Below are 16,761 nucleotides of genomic sequence, written 5' to 3' on the forward strand. Positions count from 1 at the left end.
AGCCCTAAAACACAGCCATGCCATCAAAAACTGTCTACATTGTATGGGAATAAAACCCTAACCCTAGCTTCGGGTTTTGCTAGTTAGGGTTAGGGTTCAAATATTTCTCAAAGATCATTTTCTCAATATTCCACTCATTTGAATGGAAAATGTGCTTCTCTGAATCAAAATATTAGTCTGAAAAGACAATACAACACTGCCAATACCAGAAGAGTGTGTCAGGAATGGTTAAATTAATTTTTGAAAGGTATTCTTTCATTGGAAATGTTGTGTTAAACACTAGTGCTGATTGAACGTACGTTTAGGCTTAAGTGCCCTAAAAGTCTGAAACATTTAATACATTTTGGCTTCATTTGTTAATATGCCTTTGATTTTAAAGCCCATGGCAAGAGTTTGAAAGTTAAATCAGGTTCTTTCGAACTGTTGCTTGTCGGGCAATTTAGACACTATTCCTTTTTTGGGCAAAGCACTGTACACAGCCATAGAGGTCAGAAAAAAATGTTTAGAAAACATTGAAAGAACTATATTCCTAGGTATCCTTTCAGCTCTAAAACACAGCCATGCCATCAAAAACTGTCTACATTGTATGGGAATAAAACCCTAACCGTAGCTTCGGGTTTTGCTAGTTAGGGTTAGGGTTCAAATATTTCTCAAAGACCATTTTCTCAATATTCCACTCATTTGAATGGAAAATGTGATTCTCTGAATCAAAATATTAGTCTGAAAAGACAATACAACACTGCCAAAACCAAAAGAGTGTGGCAGGAATGGTCAAATTAATTTTTGAAAGGTATTCTTTCATTGGAAATGTTGTGTTAAACGTAGTGCTGAATGAATGTACGTTTAGGCTTAAGTGCCCTAAAAGTCTGAAACATTTAATACATTTTAGCTTCATTTGTTAATATGCCTTTGATTTTAAAGCCCATGGCAAGAGTTTGAAAGTTAAATCAGGTTCTTTCAAACTGTTGCTTGTCGGGCAATTCAGACACCATTCCTTTTTGGGGCAAAGCACTGTATACAGCCATAGAGGTCAGAAAAAAATGTTTAGAAAACATTGAAAGAACTAAATTCCTAGGTATCCTTTCAGCCCTAAAACACAGCCATGCCATCAAAAACTGTCTACATTGTATGAGAATAAAACCCTAACCCTAGCTTCGGGCTTTGCTAATTAGGGTTAGGGTTCACATATTTCTCAAAGACCATTTTCTCAATATTCCACTCATTTGAATGGAAAATGTGCTTCTCTGAATCAAAATATTAGTCTGAAAAGACAATACAACACTGCCAAAACCAAAAGAGTGTGTCAGGAATGGTCAAAATAATTTTTGAAAGGTATTCTTTCATTGGAAATGTTATGTTAAATTTAGTGCTGAATGAACGTAATTTTGGGCTTAAGTGCCCTAAAAGTCAGAAACATTTAATACATTTTGGCTTCATTTGTTAATATGCCTTTGATTTTAAAGCCCATGGCAAGAGTTTGAAAGTTAAATCAGGTTCTTTCAAACTGTTGCTTGTCGGGCAATTCAGACACCATTCCTTTTTGGGGCAAAGCACTGTATACAGCCATAGAGGTCAGAAAAAAATGTTTATAAAACATTGAAAGAGCTAAATTCCTAGGTATCCTTTCAGCCCTAAAACACAGCCATGCCATCAAAAACTGTCTACATTGTATGGGAATAAAACCCTAACCCTAGCTTCGGGTTTTGCTAATTAGGGTTAGGGTTCAAATATTTCTCAAAGACCATTTTCTCAATATTCCACTCATTTGAGTGGAAAATGTGCTTCTCTGAATCAAAATATTAGTCTGAAAAGACAATACAACACTGCCAAAACCAAAAGAGTGTGTCAGGAATGGTCAAAATAATTTTTGAAAGGTATTCTTTCATTGGAAATGTGATGTTAAACGTAGTGCTGAATGAACGTACTTTTGGGCTTAAGTGCCCTAAAAGTCAGAAACATTTAATACATTTTGGCTTCATTTGTTAATATGCCTTTGATTTTAAAGCCCATGGCAAGAGTTTGGAAGTTAATTCAGGTTCTTTCAAACTGTTGCTTGTCGGGCAATTCAGACACCATTCCTTTTTGGGGCAAAGCACTGTATACAGCCATAGAGGTCAGAAAAAAATGTTTAGAAAACATTGAAAGAACTAAATTCCTAGGTATCCTTTCAGCCCTAAAACACAGCCATGCCATCAAAAACTGTCTACATTGTATGGGAATAAAACCCTAACCCTAGCTTCGGGTTTTGCTAGTTAGGGTTAGGGTTCAAATATTTCTCAAAGATCATTTTCTCAATATTCCACTCATTTGAATGGAAAATGTGCTTCTCTGAATCAAAATATTAGTCTGAAAAGACAATACAACACTGCCAATTCCAGAAGAGTGTGTCAGGAATGGTTAAATTAATTTTTGAAAGGTATTCTTTCATTGGAAATGTTGTGATAAACACTAGTGCTGATTGAACGTACGTTTAGGCTTAAGTGCCCTAAAAGTCTGAAACATTTAATACATTTTGGCTTCATTTGTTAATATGCCTTTGATTTTAAAGCCCATGGCAAGAGTTTGAAAGTTAAATCAGGTTCTTTCGAACTGTTGCTTGTCGGGCAATTTAGACACTATTCCTTTTTTGGGCAAAGCACTGTACACAGCCATAGAGGTCAGAAAAAAATGTTTAGAAAACATTGAAAGAACTATATTCCTAGGTATCCTTTCAGCTCTAAAACACAGCCATGCCATCAAAAACTGTCTACATTGTATGGGAATAAAACCCTAACCCTAGCTTCGGGTTTTGCTAGTTAGGGTTAGGGTTCAAATATTTCTCAAAGACCATTTTCTCAATATTCCACTCATTTGAATGGAAAATGTGCTTCTCTGAATCAAAATATTAGTCTGAAAAGACAATACAACACTGCCAGAACCAAAAGAGTGTGGCAGGAATGGTCAAATTAATTTTTGAAAGGTATTCTTTCATTGGAAATGTTGTGTTAAACGTAGTGCTGAATGAATGTACGTTTAGGCTTAAGTGCCCTAAAAGTCTGAAACATTTAATACATTTTGGCTTCATTTGTTAATATGCCTTTGATTTTAAAGCCCATGGCAAGAGTTTGAAAGTTAATTCAGGTTCTTTCAAACTGTTGCTTGTCGGGCAATTCAGACACCATTCCTTTTTGGGGCAAAGCACTGTATACAGCCATAGAGGTCAGAAAAAAATGTTTAGAAAACATTGAAAGAACTAAATTCCTAGGTATCCTTTCAGCCCTAAAACACAGCCATGCCATCAAAAACTGTCTACATTGTATGAGAATAAAACCCTAACCCTAGCTTCGGGTTTTGCTAATTAGGGTTAGGGTTCAAATATTTCTCAAAGACCATTTTCCCAATATTCCACTCATTTGAATGGAAAATGTGCTTCTCTGAATCAAAATATTAGTCTGAAAACACAATACAACACTGCCAAAACCAAAAGAGTGTGTCAGGAATGGTCAAATTAATTTTTGAAAGGTATTCTTTCATTGGAAATGTTGTGTTAAACGTAGTGCTGAATGAATGTACGTTTAGGATTAAGTGCCCCAAAAGTCTGAAACTTTTAATACATTTTGGCTTCATTTGTTAATATGCCTTTGATTTTAAAGCCCATGGCAAGAGTTTGAAATTTAAATCAGGTTCTTTCGAACTGTTGCTTGTCGGGCAATTCAGACACTATTCCTTTTTTGGGCAAAGCACTGTACACAGCCATATAGGTCAGAAAAAAATGTTTAGAAAACATTGAAAGAACTATATTCCTAGATATCCTTTCAGCTCTAAAACACAGCCATGCCATCAAAAACTGTCAACATTGTATGGGAATAAAACCCTAACCCTAGCTTCGGGTTTTGCTAATTAGGGTTAGGTTTCACATATTTCTCAAAGACCATTTTCTCAATATTCCACTCATTTGAATGGAAAATGTGCTTCTCTGAATCAAAATATTAGTCTGAAAAGACAATACAACACTGCCAAAACCAAAAGAGTGTGTCAGGAATGGTCAAAATAATTTTTGAAAGGTATTCTTTCATTGGAAATGTTATGTTAAATTTAGTGCTGAATGAACGTACTTTTGGGCTTAAGTGCCCTAAAAGTCAGAAACATTTAATACATTTTGGCTTCATTTGTTAATATGCCTTTGATTTTAAAGCCCATGGCAAGAGTTTGAAAGTTAAATCAGGTTCTTTCAAACTGTTGCTTGTCGGGCAATTCAGACACCATTCCTTTTTGGGGCAAAGCACTGTATACAGCCATATAGGTCAGAAAAAAATGTTTAGAAAACATTGAAAGAACTATATTCCTAGGTATCCTTTCAGCTCTAAAACACAGCCATGCCATCAAAAACTGTCTACATTGTATGGGAATAAAACCCTAACCCTAGCTTCGGGTTTTGCTAGTTAGGGTTAGGGTTCAAATATTTCTCAAAGACCATTTTCTCAATATTCCACTCATTTGAATGGAAAATGTGCTTCTCTGAATCAAAATATTAGTCTGAAAAGACAATACAACACTGCCAGAACCAAAAGAGTGTGGCAGGAATGGTCAAATTAATTTTTGAAAGGTATTCTTTCATTGGAAATGTTGTGTTAAACGTAGTGCTGAATGAATGTACGTTTAGGCTTAAGTGCCCTAAAAGTCTGAAACATTTAATACATTTTGGCTTCATTTGTTAATATGCCTTTGATTTTAAAGCCCATGGCAAGAGTTTGAAAGTTAATTCAGGTTCTTTCAAACTGTTGCTTGTCGGGCAATTCAGACACCATTCCTTTTTGGGGCAAAGCACTGTATACAGCCATAGAGGTCAGAAAAAAATGTTTAGAAAACATTGAAAGAACTAAATTCCTAGGTATCCTTTCAGCCCTAAAACACAGCCATGCCATCAAAAACTGTCTACATTGTATGGGAATAAAACCCTAACCCTAGCTTCGGGTTTTGCTAATTAGGGTTAGGGTTCAGATATTTCTCAGAGACCATTTTCCCAATATTCCACTCATTTGAATGGAAAATGTGCTTCTCTGAATCAAAATATTAGTCTGAAAACACAATACAACACTGCCAAAACCAAAAGAGTGTGTCAGGAATGGTCAAATTAATTTTTGAAAGGTATTCTTTCATTGGAAATGTTGTGTTAAACGTAGTGCTGAATGAATGTACGTTTAGGATTAAGTGCCCCAAAAGTCTGAAACTTTTAATACATTTTGGCTTCATTTGTTAATATGCCTTTGATTTTAAAGCCCATGGCAAGAGTTTGAAATTTAAATCAGGTTCTTTCGAACTGTTGCTTGTCGGGCAATTCAGACACTATTCCTTTTTTGGGCAAAGCACTGTACACAGCCATATAGGTCAGAAAAAAATGTTTAGAAAACATTGAAAGAACTATATTCCTAGATATCCTTTCAGCTCTAAAACACAGCCATGCCATCAAAAACTGTCAACATTGTATGGGAATAAAACCCTAACCCTAGCTTCGGGTTTTGCTAATTAGGGTTAGGGTTCACATATTTCTCAAAGACCATTTTCTCAATATTCCACTCATTTGAATGGAAAATGTGCTTCTCTGAATCAAAATATTAGTCTGAAAAGACAATACAACACTGCCAAAACCAAAAGAGTGTGTCAGGAATGGTCAAAATAATTTTTGAAAGGTATTCTTTCATTGGAAATGTTATGTTAAATTTAGTGCTGAATGAACGTACTTTTGGGCTTAAGTGCCCTAAAAGTCAGAAACATTTAATACATTTTGGCTTCATTTGTTAATATGCCTTTGATTTTAAAGCCCATGGCAAGAGTTTGAAAGTTAAATCAGGTTCTTTCAAACTGTTGCTTGTCGGGCAATTCAGACACCATTCCTTTTTGGGGCAAAGCACTGTATACAGCCATAGAGGTCAGAAAAAAATGTTTATAAAACATTGAAAGAACTAAATTCCTAGGTATCCTTTCAGCCCTAAAACACAGCCATGCCATCAAAAACTGTCTACATTGTATGGGAATAAAACCCTAACCCTAGCTTCGGGTTTTGCTAATTAGGGTTAGGGTTCAAATATTTCTCAAAGACCATTTTCTCAATATTCCACTCATTTGAGTGGAAAATGTGCTTCTCTGAATCAAAATATTAGTCTGAAAAGACAATACAACACTGCCAAAACCAAAAGAGTGTGTCAGGAATGGTCAAAATAATTTTTGAAAGGTATTCTTTCATTGGAAATGTGATGTTAAACGTAGTGCTGAATGAACGTACTTTTGGGCTTAAGTGCCCTAAAAGTCAGAAACATTTAATACATTTTGGCTTCATTTGTTAATATGCCTTTGATTTTAAAGCCCATGGCAAGAGTTTGAAAGTTAAATCAGGTTCTTTCGAACTGTTGCTTGTCGGGCAATTCAGACACTATTCCTTTTTTGGGCAAAGCACTGTACACAGCCATATAGGTCAGAAAAAAATGTTTAGAAAACATTGAAAGAACTATATTCCTAGATATCCTTTCAGCTCTAAAACACAGCCATGCCATCAAAAACTGTCTACATTGTATGAGAATAAAACCCTAACCCTAGCTTCGGGCTTTGCTAATTAAGGTTAGGGTTCAAATATTTCTCAAAGACCATTTTCTCAATATTCCACTCATTTGAATGGAAAATGTGCTTCTCTGAATCAAAATATAAGTCTGAAAAGACAATACAACACTGCCAAAACCAAAAGAGTGTGGCAGGAATGGTCAAAATAATTTTTGAAAGGTATTCTTTCATTGGAAATGTTGTGTTAAACGTAGTGCTGAATGAACGTACTTTTGGGCTTAAGTGCCCAAAAGTCTGAAACATTTAATACATTTTGGCTTCATTTGTTAATATGCCTTTGATTTTAAAGCCCATGGCAAGAGTTTGAAAGTTAAATCAGGTTCTTTCAAACTGTTGCTTGTCGGGCAATTCAGACACAATTCCTTTTTGGGGCAAAGCACTGTATACAGCCATATAGGTCAGAAAAAAATGTTTAGAAAACATTGAAAGAACTATATTCCTAGGTATCCTTTCAGCTCTAAAACACAGCCATGCCATCAAAAACTGTCTACATTGTATGGGAATAAAACCCTAACCCTAGCTTCGGGTTTTGCTAGTTAGGGTTAGGGTTCAAATATTTCTCAAAGACCATTTTCTCAATATTCCACTCATTTGAATGGAAAATGTGCTTCTCTGAATCAAAATATAAGTCTGAAAAGACAATACAACACTTCCAAAACCAAAAGAGTGTGGCAGGAATGGTCAAAATAATTTTTGAAAGGTATTCTTTCATTGGAAATGTTGTGTTAAACGTAGTGCTGAATGAACGTACTTTTGGGCTTAAGTGCCCAAAAGTCTGAAACATTTAATACATTTTGGCTTCATTTGTTAATATGCCTTTGATTTTAAAGCCCATGGCAAGAGTTTGAAAGTTAAATCAGGTTCTTTCAAACTGTTGCTTGTCGGGCAATTCAGACACCATTCCTTTTTTGGGCAAAGCACTGTATACAGCCATATAGGTCAGAAAAAAATGTTTAGAAAACATTGAAAGAACTATATTCCTAGGTATCCTTTCAGCTCTAAAACACAGCCATGCCATCAAAAACTGTCTACATTGTATGGGAATAAAACCCTAACCCTAGCTTCGGGTTTTGCTAGTTAGGGTTAGGGTTCAAATATTTCTCAAAGACCATTTTCTCAATATTCCACTCATTTGAATGGAAAATGTGCTTCTCTGAATCAAAATATTAGTCTGAAAAGACAATACAACACTGCCAGAACCAAAAGAGTGTGGCAGGAATGGTCAAATTAATTTTTGAAAGGTATTCTTTCATTGGAAATGTTGTGTTAAACGTAGTGCTGAATGAATGTACGTTTAGGCTTAAGTGCCCTAAAAGTCTGAAACATTTAATACATTTTAGCTTCATTTGTTAATATGCCTTTGATTTTAAAGCCAATGGGAAGAGTTTGAAAGTTAAATCAGGTTCTTTCAAACTGTTGCTTGTCGGGCAATTCAGACACCATTCCTATTTGGGGCAAAGCACTGTATACAGCCATAGAGGTCAGAAAAAAATGTTTAGAAAACATTGAAAGAACTAAATTCCTAGGTATCCTTTCAGCCCTAAAACACAGCCATGCCATCAAAAACTGTCTACATTGTATGGGAATAAAACCCTAACCCTAGCTTCGGGCTTTGCTAATTAGGTTAGGGTTCAAATATTTCTCAAAGACCATTTTCTCAATATTCCACTCATTTGAATGGAAACTGTGCTTCTCTGAATCAAAATATAAGTCTGAAAAGACAATACAACACTGCCAAAACCAAAAGAGTGTGGCAGGAATGGTCAAAATAATTTTTGAAAGGTATTCTTTCATTGGAAATGTTGTGTTAAACGTAGTGCTGAATAAACGTACTTTTGGGCTTAAGTGCCCAAAAGTCTGAAACATTTAATACATTTTGGCTTCATTTGTTAATATGCCTTTGATTTTAAAGCCCATGGCAAGAGTTTGAAAGTTAAATCAGGTTCTTTCAAACTGTTGCTTGTCGGGCAATTCAGACACCATTCCTTTTTGGGGCAAAGCACTGTATACAGCCATATAGGTCAGAAAAAAATGTTTAGAAAACATTGAAAGAACTATATTCCTAGGTATCCTTTCAGCTCTAAAACACAGCCATGCCATCAAAAACTGTCTACATTGTATGGGAATAAAACCCTAACCCTAGCTTCGGGTTTTGCTAGTTAGGGTTAGGGTTCAAATATTTCTCAAAGACCATTTTCTCAATATTCCACTCATTTGAATGGAAAATGTGCTTCTCTGAATCAAAATATTAGTCTGAAAAGACAATACAACACTGCCAGAACCAAAAGAGTGTGGCAGGAATGGTCAAATTAATTTTTGAAAGGTATTCTTTCATTGGAAATGTTGTGTTAAACGTAGTGCTGAATGAATGTACGTTTAGGCTTAAGTGCCCTAAAAGTCTGAAACATTTAATACATTTTGGCTTCATTTGTTAATATGCCTTTGATTTTAAAGCCCATGGCAAGAGTTTGAAATTTAAATCAGGTTCTTTCGAACTGTTGCTTGTCGGGCAATTCAGACACTATTCCTTTTTTTGGCAAAGCACTGTACACAGCCATATAGGTCAGAAAAAAATGTTTAGAAAACATTGAAAGAACTATATTCCTAGGTATCCTTTCAGCTCTAAAACACAGCCATGCCATCAAAAACTGTCAACATTGTATGGGAATAAAACCCTAACCCTAGCTTCGGGTTTTGCTAGTTAGGGTTAGGGTTCAAATATTTCTCAAAGACCATTTTCTCAATATTCCACTCATTTGAATGGAAAATGAGCTTCTCTGAATCAAAATATTAGTCTGAAAAGACAATACAACACTGCCAAAACCAAAAGAGTGTGTCAGGAATGTTCAAATTAATTTTTGAAAGGTATTCTTTCATTGGAAATGTTGTGTTAAACGGAGTGCTGAATGAATGTACGTTTAGGATTAAGTGCCCTAAAAGTCTGAAACATTTAATACATTTTGGCTTCATTTGTTAATATGCCTTTGATTTTCAAGCCCATGGCAAGAGTTTGAACGTTAAATCAGGTTCTTTTTAACTGTTGCTTGTCGGGCAATTCAGACACCATTCCTTATTGTGGCAAAGCACAGAATACAGCCATATAGGTCAGAAAAAAAATGTTTAGAAAACACTGAAAGAACTAAATTCCTAGGTATCCTTTCAGCCCTAAAACACAGCCATGCCATCAAAAACTGTCTACATTGTATGGGAATAAAATCCTCACCCTAGCTTCGGGTTTCGCTAGTTAGGGTTAGGGTTCAAATATTTCTCAAAGACCATTTTCTCAATATTCCACTCATTTGACTGGAAAATGTGCTTCTCTGAATCAAAATATTAGACTGAAAAGACAAAACAACACTGCCAAAACCAAAAGAGTGTGGCAGGAATGGTCAAATTAATTTTTGAAAGGTATTCTTTCATTGGAAATGTTGTATTAAACGTAGTGCTGAATGAATGTACGTTTGGGCTTAAGTGCCCTAAAAGTCTGAAACATTTAATACATTTTGGCTTCATTTGTTAATATGCCTTTGAGTTTAAAGCCCATGGCAAGAGTTTGAAAGTTAAATCAGGTTCTTTTTAACTGTTGCTTATCGGACAATTCAGACACCATTCCTTTTTGGGGCAAAGCACAGAATACAGCCATATAGGTCAGAAAAAAATGTTTAGAAAACATTGAAAGAACTATATTCCTAGGTATCCTTTCAGCTCTAAAACACAGCCATGCCATCAAAAACTGTCTACATTGTATGGGAATAAAACCCTAACCCTAGCTTCGGGTTTTGCTACTTAGGGTTAGGGTTCAAATATTTCTCAAAGACCATTTTCTCAATATTCCACTCATTTGAATGGAAAATGAGCTTCTCTGAATCAAAATATTAGTCTGAAAAGACAATACAACACTGCCAAAACCAAAAGAGTGTGTCAGGAATGGTCAAATTAATTTTTGAAAGGTATTCTTTCATTGGAAATGTTGTGTTAAACGTAGTGCTGAATGAATGTACGTTTAGGATTAAGTGCCCTAAAAGTCTGAAGCATTTAATACATTTTGGCTTCATTTGTTAATATGCCTTTGATTTTAAAGCCCATGGCAAGAGTTTGAACGTTAAATCAGGTTCTTTTTAACTGTTGCTTGTCGGGCAATTCAGACACCATTCCTTATTGTGGCAAAGCACAGAATACAGCCATATAGGTCAGAAAAAAAATGTTTAGAAAACACTGAAAGAACTAAATTCCTAGGTATCCTTTCAGCCCTAAAACACAGCCATGCCATCAAAAACTGTCTACATTGTATGGGAATAAAACCCTAACCCTAGCTTCGGGTTTTGCTAGTTAGGGTTCAAATATTTCTCAAAGACCATTTTCTCAATATTCCACTCATTTGACTGGAAAATGATCTTCTCTGAATCAAAATATTAGTCTGAAAAGACAATACAACACTGCCAAAACCAAAAGAGTGTGTCAGGAATGGTCAAATTAATTTTTGAAAGGTATTCTTTCATTGGAAATGTTGTGTTAAACGTAGTGCTGAATGAATGTACGTTTAGGATTAAGTGCTCTAAAAGTCTGAAACATTTAATACATTTTGGCTTCATTTGTTAATATGCCTTTGATTTTAAAGCCCATGGCAAGAGTTTGAACGTTAAATCAGGTTCTTTCGAACTGTTGCTTGTCGGGCAATTCAGACACCATTCCTTTTTCGGGTAAAGCACTGTATACAGCCATATAGGTCAGAAAAAAATGTTTAGAAAACATTGAAAGAATTATATTCCTAGGTATCCTTTCAGCTCTAAAACACAGCCATGCCATCAAAAACTGTCTACATTGTATGGGAATAAAACCCTAACCCTAGCTTCGGGTTTTGCTAGTTAGGGTTACGAGGGTTACGAAATGTTACGAGTACATCATCTATCAACAATCACACAGGTTCTGTTTCCATATTGCGGATTTTGGTTAGGTATTATCAAATCCAGTGGCGCTGTTAGTTTACTGAGTCCCATGTCACATGGTCTGTGATTGAAGCCTGTAAAACCGGTTTAATTCGTCACATGCAGCACTCTTCAGGTGTGAGGGTCTTCTGCTCAGAATGAAACGCTAAAATGTTTGTGTATATTCTAATGGTAGTGGGGGCAGGGTGTGTGGGAAAAGGTTTGGTTGAAATTGCATTAGAGATCTATGTTCTTCACACCTGAAACATTTTCTCTGAAAGCATTTTCTTCGCAGTTTAACCGATCTTGTTACAGCATGTTACAGTTTACTATTATTAACCATATTAATTTTAAGTGCTTAATGTAAAATCTTGTAAAAATATATTTTCATTGTTCAAATATACATTAAGTCTGACTATCATATAATAAGTTAATACAAAACTAAAGAAAAAATAGGGTTAAATATAATTCAAAATATTTTGCTAACAATGTTAACTGTTTATGAATAATAAAATGTATTAACTAAGGAGTAGGATGGCACAGTTGTTAGTATGTTTTTTGTTTTGTTTCTTTTTCATAAATACAACAGTAGTACCTGATGTCTCAGTGGCTTTCAAAATTAAATTATGCAATAAATAACCACATGTAAGACTCTGATGCTTAAAATGTTTAGGGAGAAAGTGGAATACTGGTGTGTATTTTTTCTTTAAACTACCAATACCAGCCATATACAGTCTGTAACGTAGGGATTTCTATATGTCTTTATTTAGCGGTTACATTAGTGACAAAGGCTAAACTTTTAGCTTCAGTAACGTGTACATATATCCCCTTTTTATAAAACGACATGGTTGAAAACTGTTCCAGAGCCACTGTTGTTATAACAGTGAAAAGTACATCATGAAATGCCTCTCCCTGTTCAATCCACTGGAAAAAAGAAAAGGAGCATAAAGCTTCTGATGGTCATAAACGATATTCATTTAGGAGCAGCATCAGAGGTATGTTTTTAACTGCACTGCATTGGAGAGAATACCATAGTGTGTTTTTTTTTACTCCCTGGCGGAAACTGGCTTCCAGAAGAATCAGTATGGCTCAGAGATTAAATAAAACTTCACTCGCACCAAACAAATGTATATTTCTAAATATCACAACATGATCGAATTTAAGTCATTTTAATAACAATGAATAGTCACCTATGCGTTACAATATAAACATTTATATTGATTTAAATCGCGTTTAAATCACCTTTATTTAAAACCCATAAATAAAGCTGATACTGTTTAGACTTTCAATTATTTAAAACTGTATTAAAGCAGCACGATACACAATGCAACGTAAATCGCTATCTTTGTCTTCTGTGTAATAATGTTCACCTCTCTGTCCAGCAAATTTACAGGTTAAAAACAATACTGTTAGGCTGGGAAAACGATTTTTTTTTAAGAAATACAAAATGAGATATAATGATATGTTCCGGCTTAGACATTAACGAAGAGCATAACGCGTATACTGCATACACTGCAAGTACAACCCCCCTCTCTGCAGGAGTGCTGGCTGTGACGAATTGAACCGGTTTCACGGGTATTTTCAAAGTAGGAGGCGAGATTTCCAGCGAAAGACACTCCCCCCACCCTCAAAAACCCAGTAAGTACTAGGTACTAGTACTAAGTAAGTACTAGGCTCCCGACTACGGCGAAAGGAACCCTTCTTTCATTAGAATACAATGAACATATTTTAGCCCTGAATGAATTAATAGCAAACATGGTTTACATAAAAGACATTTTTCCAAGAAAGTTTAGCCTTTGTCACTAATGAAACCACTAAATAAAGACATAAATATAAAAATCCTAAGATTTTTAAAATACATGACTTTGCTAAAATTTATTTGAAAATAAAAACAATTACAACCGCCAGGGGAGAGAGAGAACAGGGGAGGGATGTTGGTTTTGCATAAGGGGCGGGGCTATGGAAATTAGGTCTGTTTGGGAATGTGTAGTTACATGTTCTGGCTGTTTGTGAATTATCGTTGTTGAGTATGGAGTGTTGAGGTATTGATTTTGTGTAATGCTTTATGTTGAAAATTGAGGTGGATTTTGTTTATGATAAACAGGATAAACTGGGATGGGAGGAAGGTTTGGTTTTGCATAAGGGGCGGGATTATGATAATTGGAGGACTTTGCAAGAGTAAAATGGTTTGATATATTTGATTTTGTATTGTGGTTGTTATCTATGTTTTTGGTTGGTATTATGTTTATATGGTTGTTTTTGTTGGTTGGTTGTTATTATGGTTATTAATAATACGATCTATAGTTGAAATCTGAGCCTAAATAAAAAGAAAAAGCAAGTGATTAGGTTTATGAGCAATCTAATTACTTATTCGTTTAAAACGCTATCTAAAATAAAGTTTATTATTAATTTGCTGGACAGAGCGGTGAATATTATTATGCATAAGACAAAGATAACGATCCTGATCAGTTTAGAAATCTGTGTACGCTGTAAGGTTTTTACTTCTTAAACTTTTAAAATACACGTTTTGAATAGAAAGAAATCCTCTTCCTGGTACAGTATGTATAGCAAACCAGCACGTCTTTTTTCTCCAATCAGAGGGGTGTCAGATGGTGTCAGCCAATCACCATTCTGCGTTGGGTAGCAACGGGTGACTGTTCTCAGGCGGAAGATGTAAACAGCTTAATGTTCGTGTTAAATAATTTTTTTAAATTCAATTAAACGGGCACAGTTAAAACATTAAATATACATATACATACTGTATACAGTACAGTTTGCATACGGTAATATGTTTATGTTACGCGATTAAAAAATAAATAAATAAAACTGGAAGGTCCAGCACCAGCTGGATTTGAACACACAACCTGCCCGTTGGTAGTCACGCACCTAGACCAGTAGGCTACAAGACAGCTCGCATGAGCTGGCAGGCGAAACAGCCCTACACAGCCCTGCCGCAGTACACGGATATAATCATACCGTTATTAAATTCTTGAGATACGCGATTCCATAATATATTCCCTTTTAATCAAATTCTAAAAGTATGCTTGTTGACTCCGGTATCACGTTAAAGACTTCGAAGCTTACAATGTTTAGGGAGAAATGGAATACTGGTGTGTATTTTTTTCTTTAAAGTACCAAGACCAGCTATATACTGTATGTTTATGTTCCAAAATTAATATCGTTTATGGCTTTCACACGCGTTACAGTATGCTCCTATTCTTTTTATGCTCAGCTACTAAGATTTCCCTTCAGTGGTAAAATTCAATATCTACAACGGGCACAGCAAAGACGTTTACTGTAAGTCTTTCTACGACAGACCAACGGACCACGAGTGCCCCTGTCGGTCAACCAATCACGTACTGCGGTGCCGCGCGTCATCTTGCGTCATACTGAGCGACGTCACCTGCGGTACGTGTCTGTATCGCGCACTTTGAATGGCTGCATCTGTATCAAACGTAGTGCTGAATGAATGTACGTTTAGGCTTAAGTGCCCTAAAAGTCAGAAACATTTAATACATTTTGGGTTTATTTGTTAATATGCCATTGATTTTAAAGCCCATGGCAAGAGTTTGAAAGTTAAATCAGGTTCTTTTTAACTGTTGCTTATCGGACAATTCAGACACCATTCGTTTTTGGGGCAAAGCACTGTATACAGCCATATAGGTCAGAAAAAAATGTTTAGAAAACATTGAAAGAACTATATTCCTAGGTATCCTTTCAGCTCTAAAACACAGCCATGCCATCAAAAACTGTCTACATTGTATGGGAATAAAACCCTAACCCTAGCTTCGGGTTTTGCTAGTTAGGGTTAGGGTTCAAATATTTCTCAAAGAACATTTTCTCAATATTCCACTCATTTGACTGGAAAATGTGCTTCTCTGAATCAAAATATTAGTCTGAAAAGACAATATAACACTGTCAAAACCAAAAGAGTGTGTCAGGAATGGTCAAATTAATTTTTGAAAGGTATTCTTTCATTGGAAATGTTGTGTTAAACGTAGTGCTGAATGAATGTACGTTTAGGCTTAAGTGCTCTAAAAGTCTGAAACATTTAATACATTTTGGCTTCATTTGTTAATATGCCTTTGATTTTAAAGCCCATGGCAAGAGTTTGAAAGTTAAATCAGGTTCTTTCGAACTGTTGCTTGTCGGGCAATTCAGACACCATTCGTTTTTGGGGTAAAGCACTGTATACAGCCATATAGGTCAGAAAAAAATGTTTAGAAAACATTGAAAGAACTATATTCCTAGGTATCCTTTCAGCTCTAAAACACAGCCATGCCATCAAAAACTGTCTACATTGTATGGGAATAAAACCCTAACCCTAGCTTCGGGTTTTGCTAGTTAGGGTTAGGGTTCAAATATTTCTCAAAGACCATTTTCTCAATATTCCACTCATTTGACTGGAAAATGTGCTTCTCTGAATCAAAATATTAGTCTGAAAAGACAATATAACACTGTCAAAACCAAAAGAGTGTGTCAGGAATGGTCAAATTAATTTTTGAAAGGTATTCTTTCATTGGAAATGTTGTGTTAAACGTACTGCTGAATGAACGTACGTTTAGGCTTAAGTGCCCTAAAAGTCTGAAACATTTAATACATTTTGGCTTCATTTGTTAATATGCCTTTGATTTTTTTTAGCCCATGGCAAGAGTTTGAAAGTTAAATCAGGTTCTTTCGAACTGTTGCTTGTCGGGCAATTCAGACACCATTCCTCTTTGGGGCAAAGCACTGTATACAGCCATATAGGTCAGAAAAAAATGTTTAGAAAACATTGAAAGAACTATATTCCTAGGTATCCTTTCAGCTCTAAAACACAGCCATGCCATCAAAAACTGTCTACATTGTATGGGAATAAAACCCTAACCCTAGCTTCGGGTTTTGCTAGTTAGGGTTAGGGTTCAAATATTTCTCAAAGACCATTTTCTCAATATTCCACTCATTTGACTGGAAAATGTGCTTCTCTGAATCAAAATATTAGTCTGAAAAGACAATATAACACTGTCAAAACCAAAAGAGTGTGTCAGGAATGATCAAATTAATTTTTGAAAGGTATTCTTTCATTGGAAATGTTGTGTTAAACGTAGTGCTGAATGAACGTAGGTTTAGCCTTAAGTGCCCTAAAAGTCTGAAACATTTAATACATTTTGGCTTCATTTGTTAATATGCCTTTGATTTTTTTTAGCCCATGGCAAGAGTTTGAAAGTTAAATCAGGTTCTTTCGAAATGTTGCTTGTCGGCC

Source organism: Atractosteus spatula, chromosome 8 (assembly GCF_055471065.1).
Source record: "Atractosteus spatula isolate fAtrSpa1 chromosome 8, fAtrSpa1.hap1, whole genome shotgun sequence".
Classification (NCBI taxonomy): Eukaryota; Metazoa; Chordata; class Actinopteri; order Semionotiformes; family Lepisosteidae; genus Atractosteus; species Atractosteus spatula.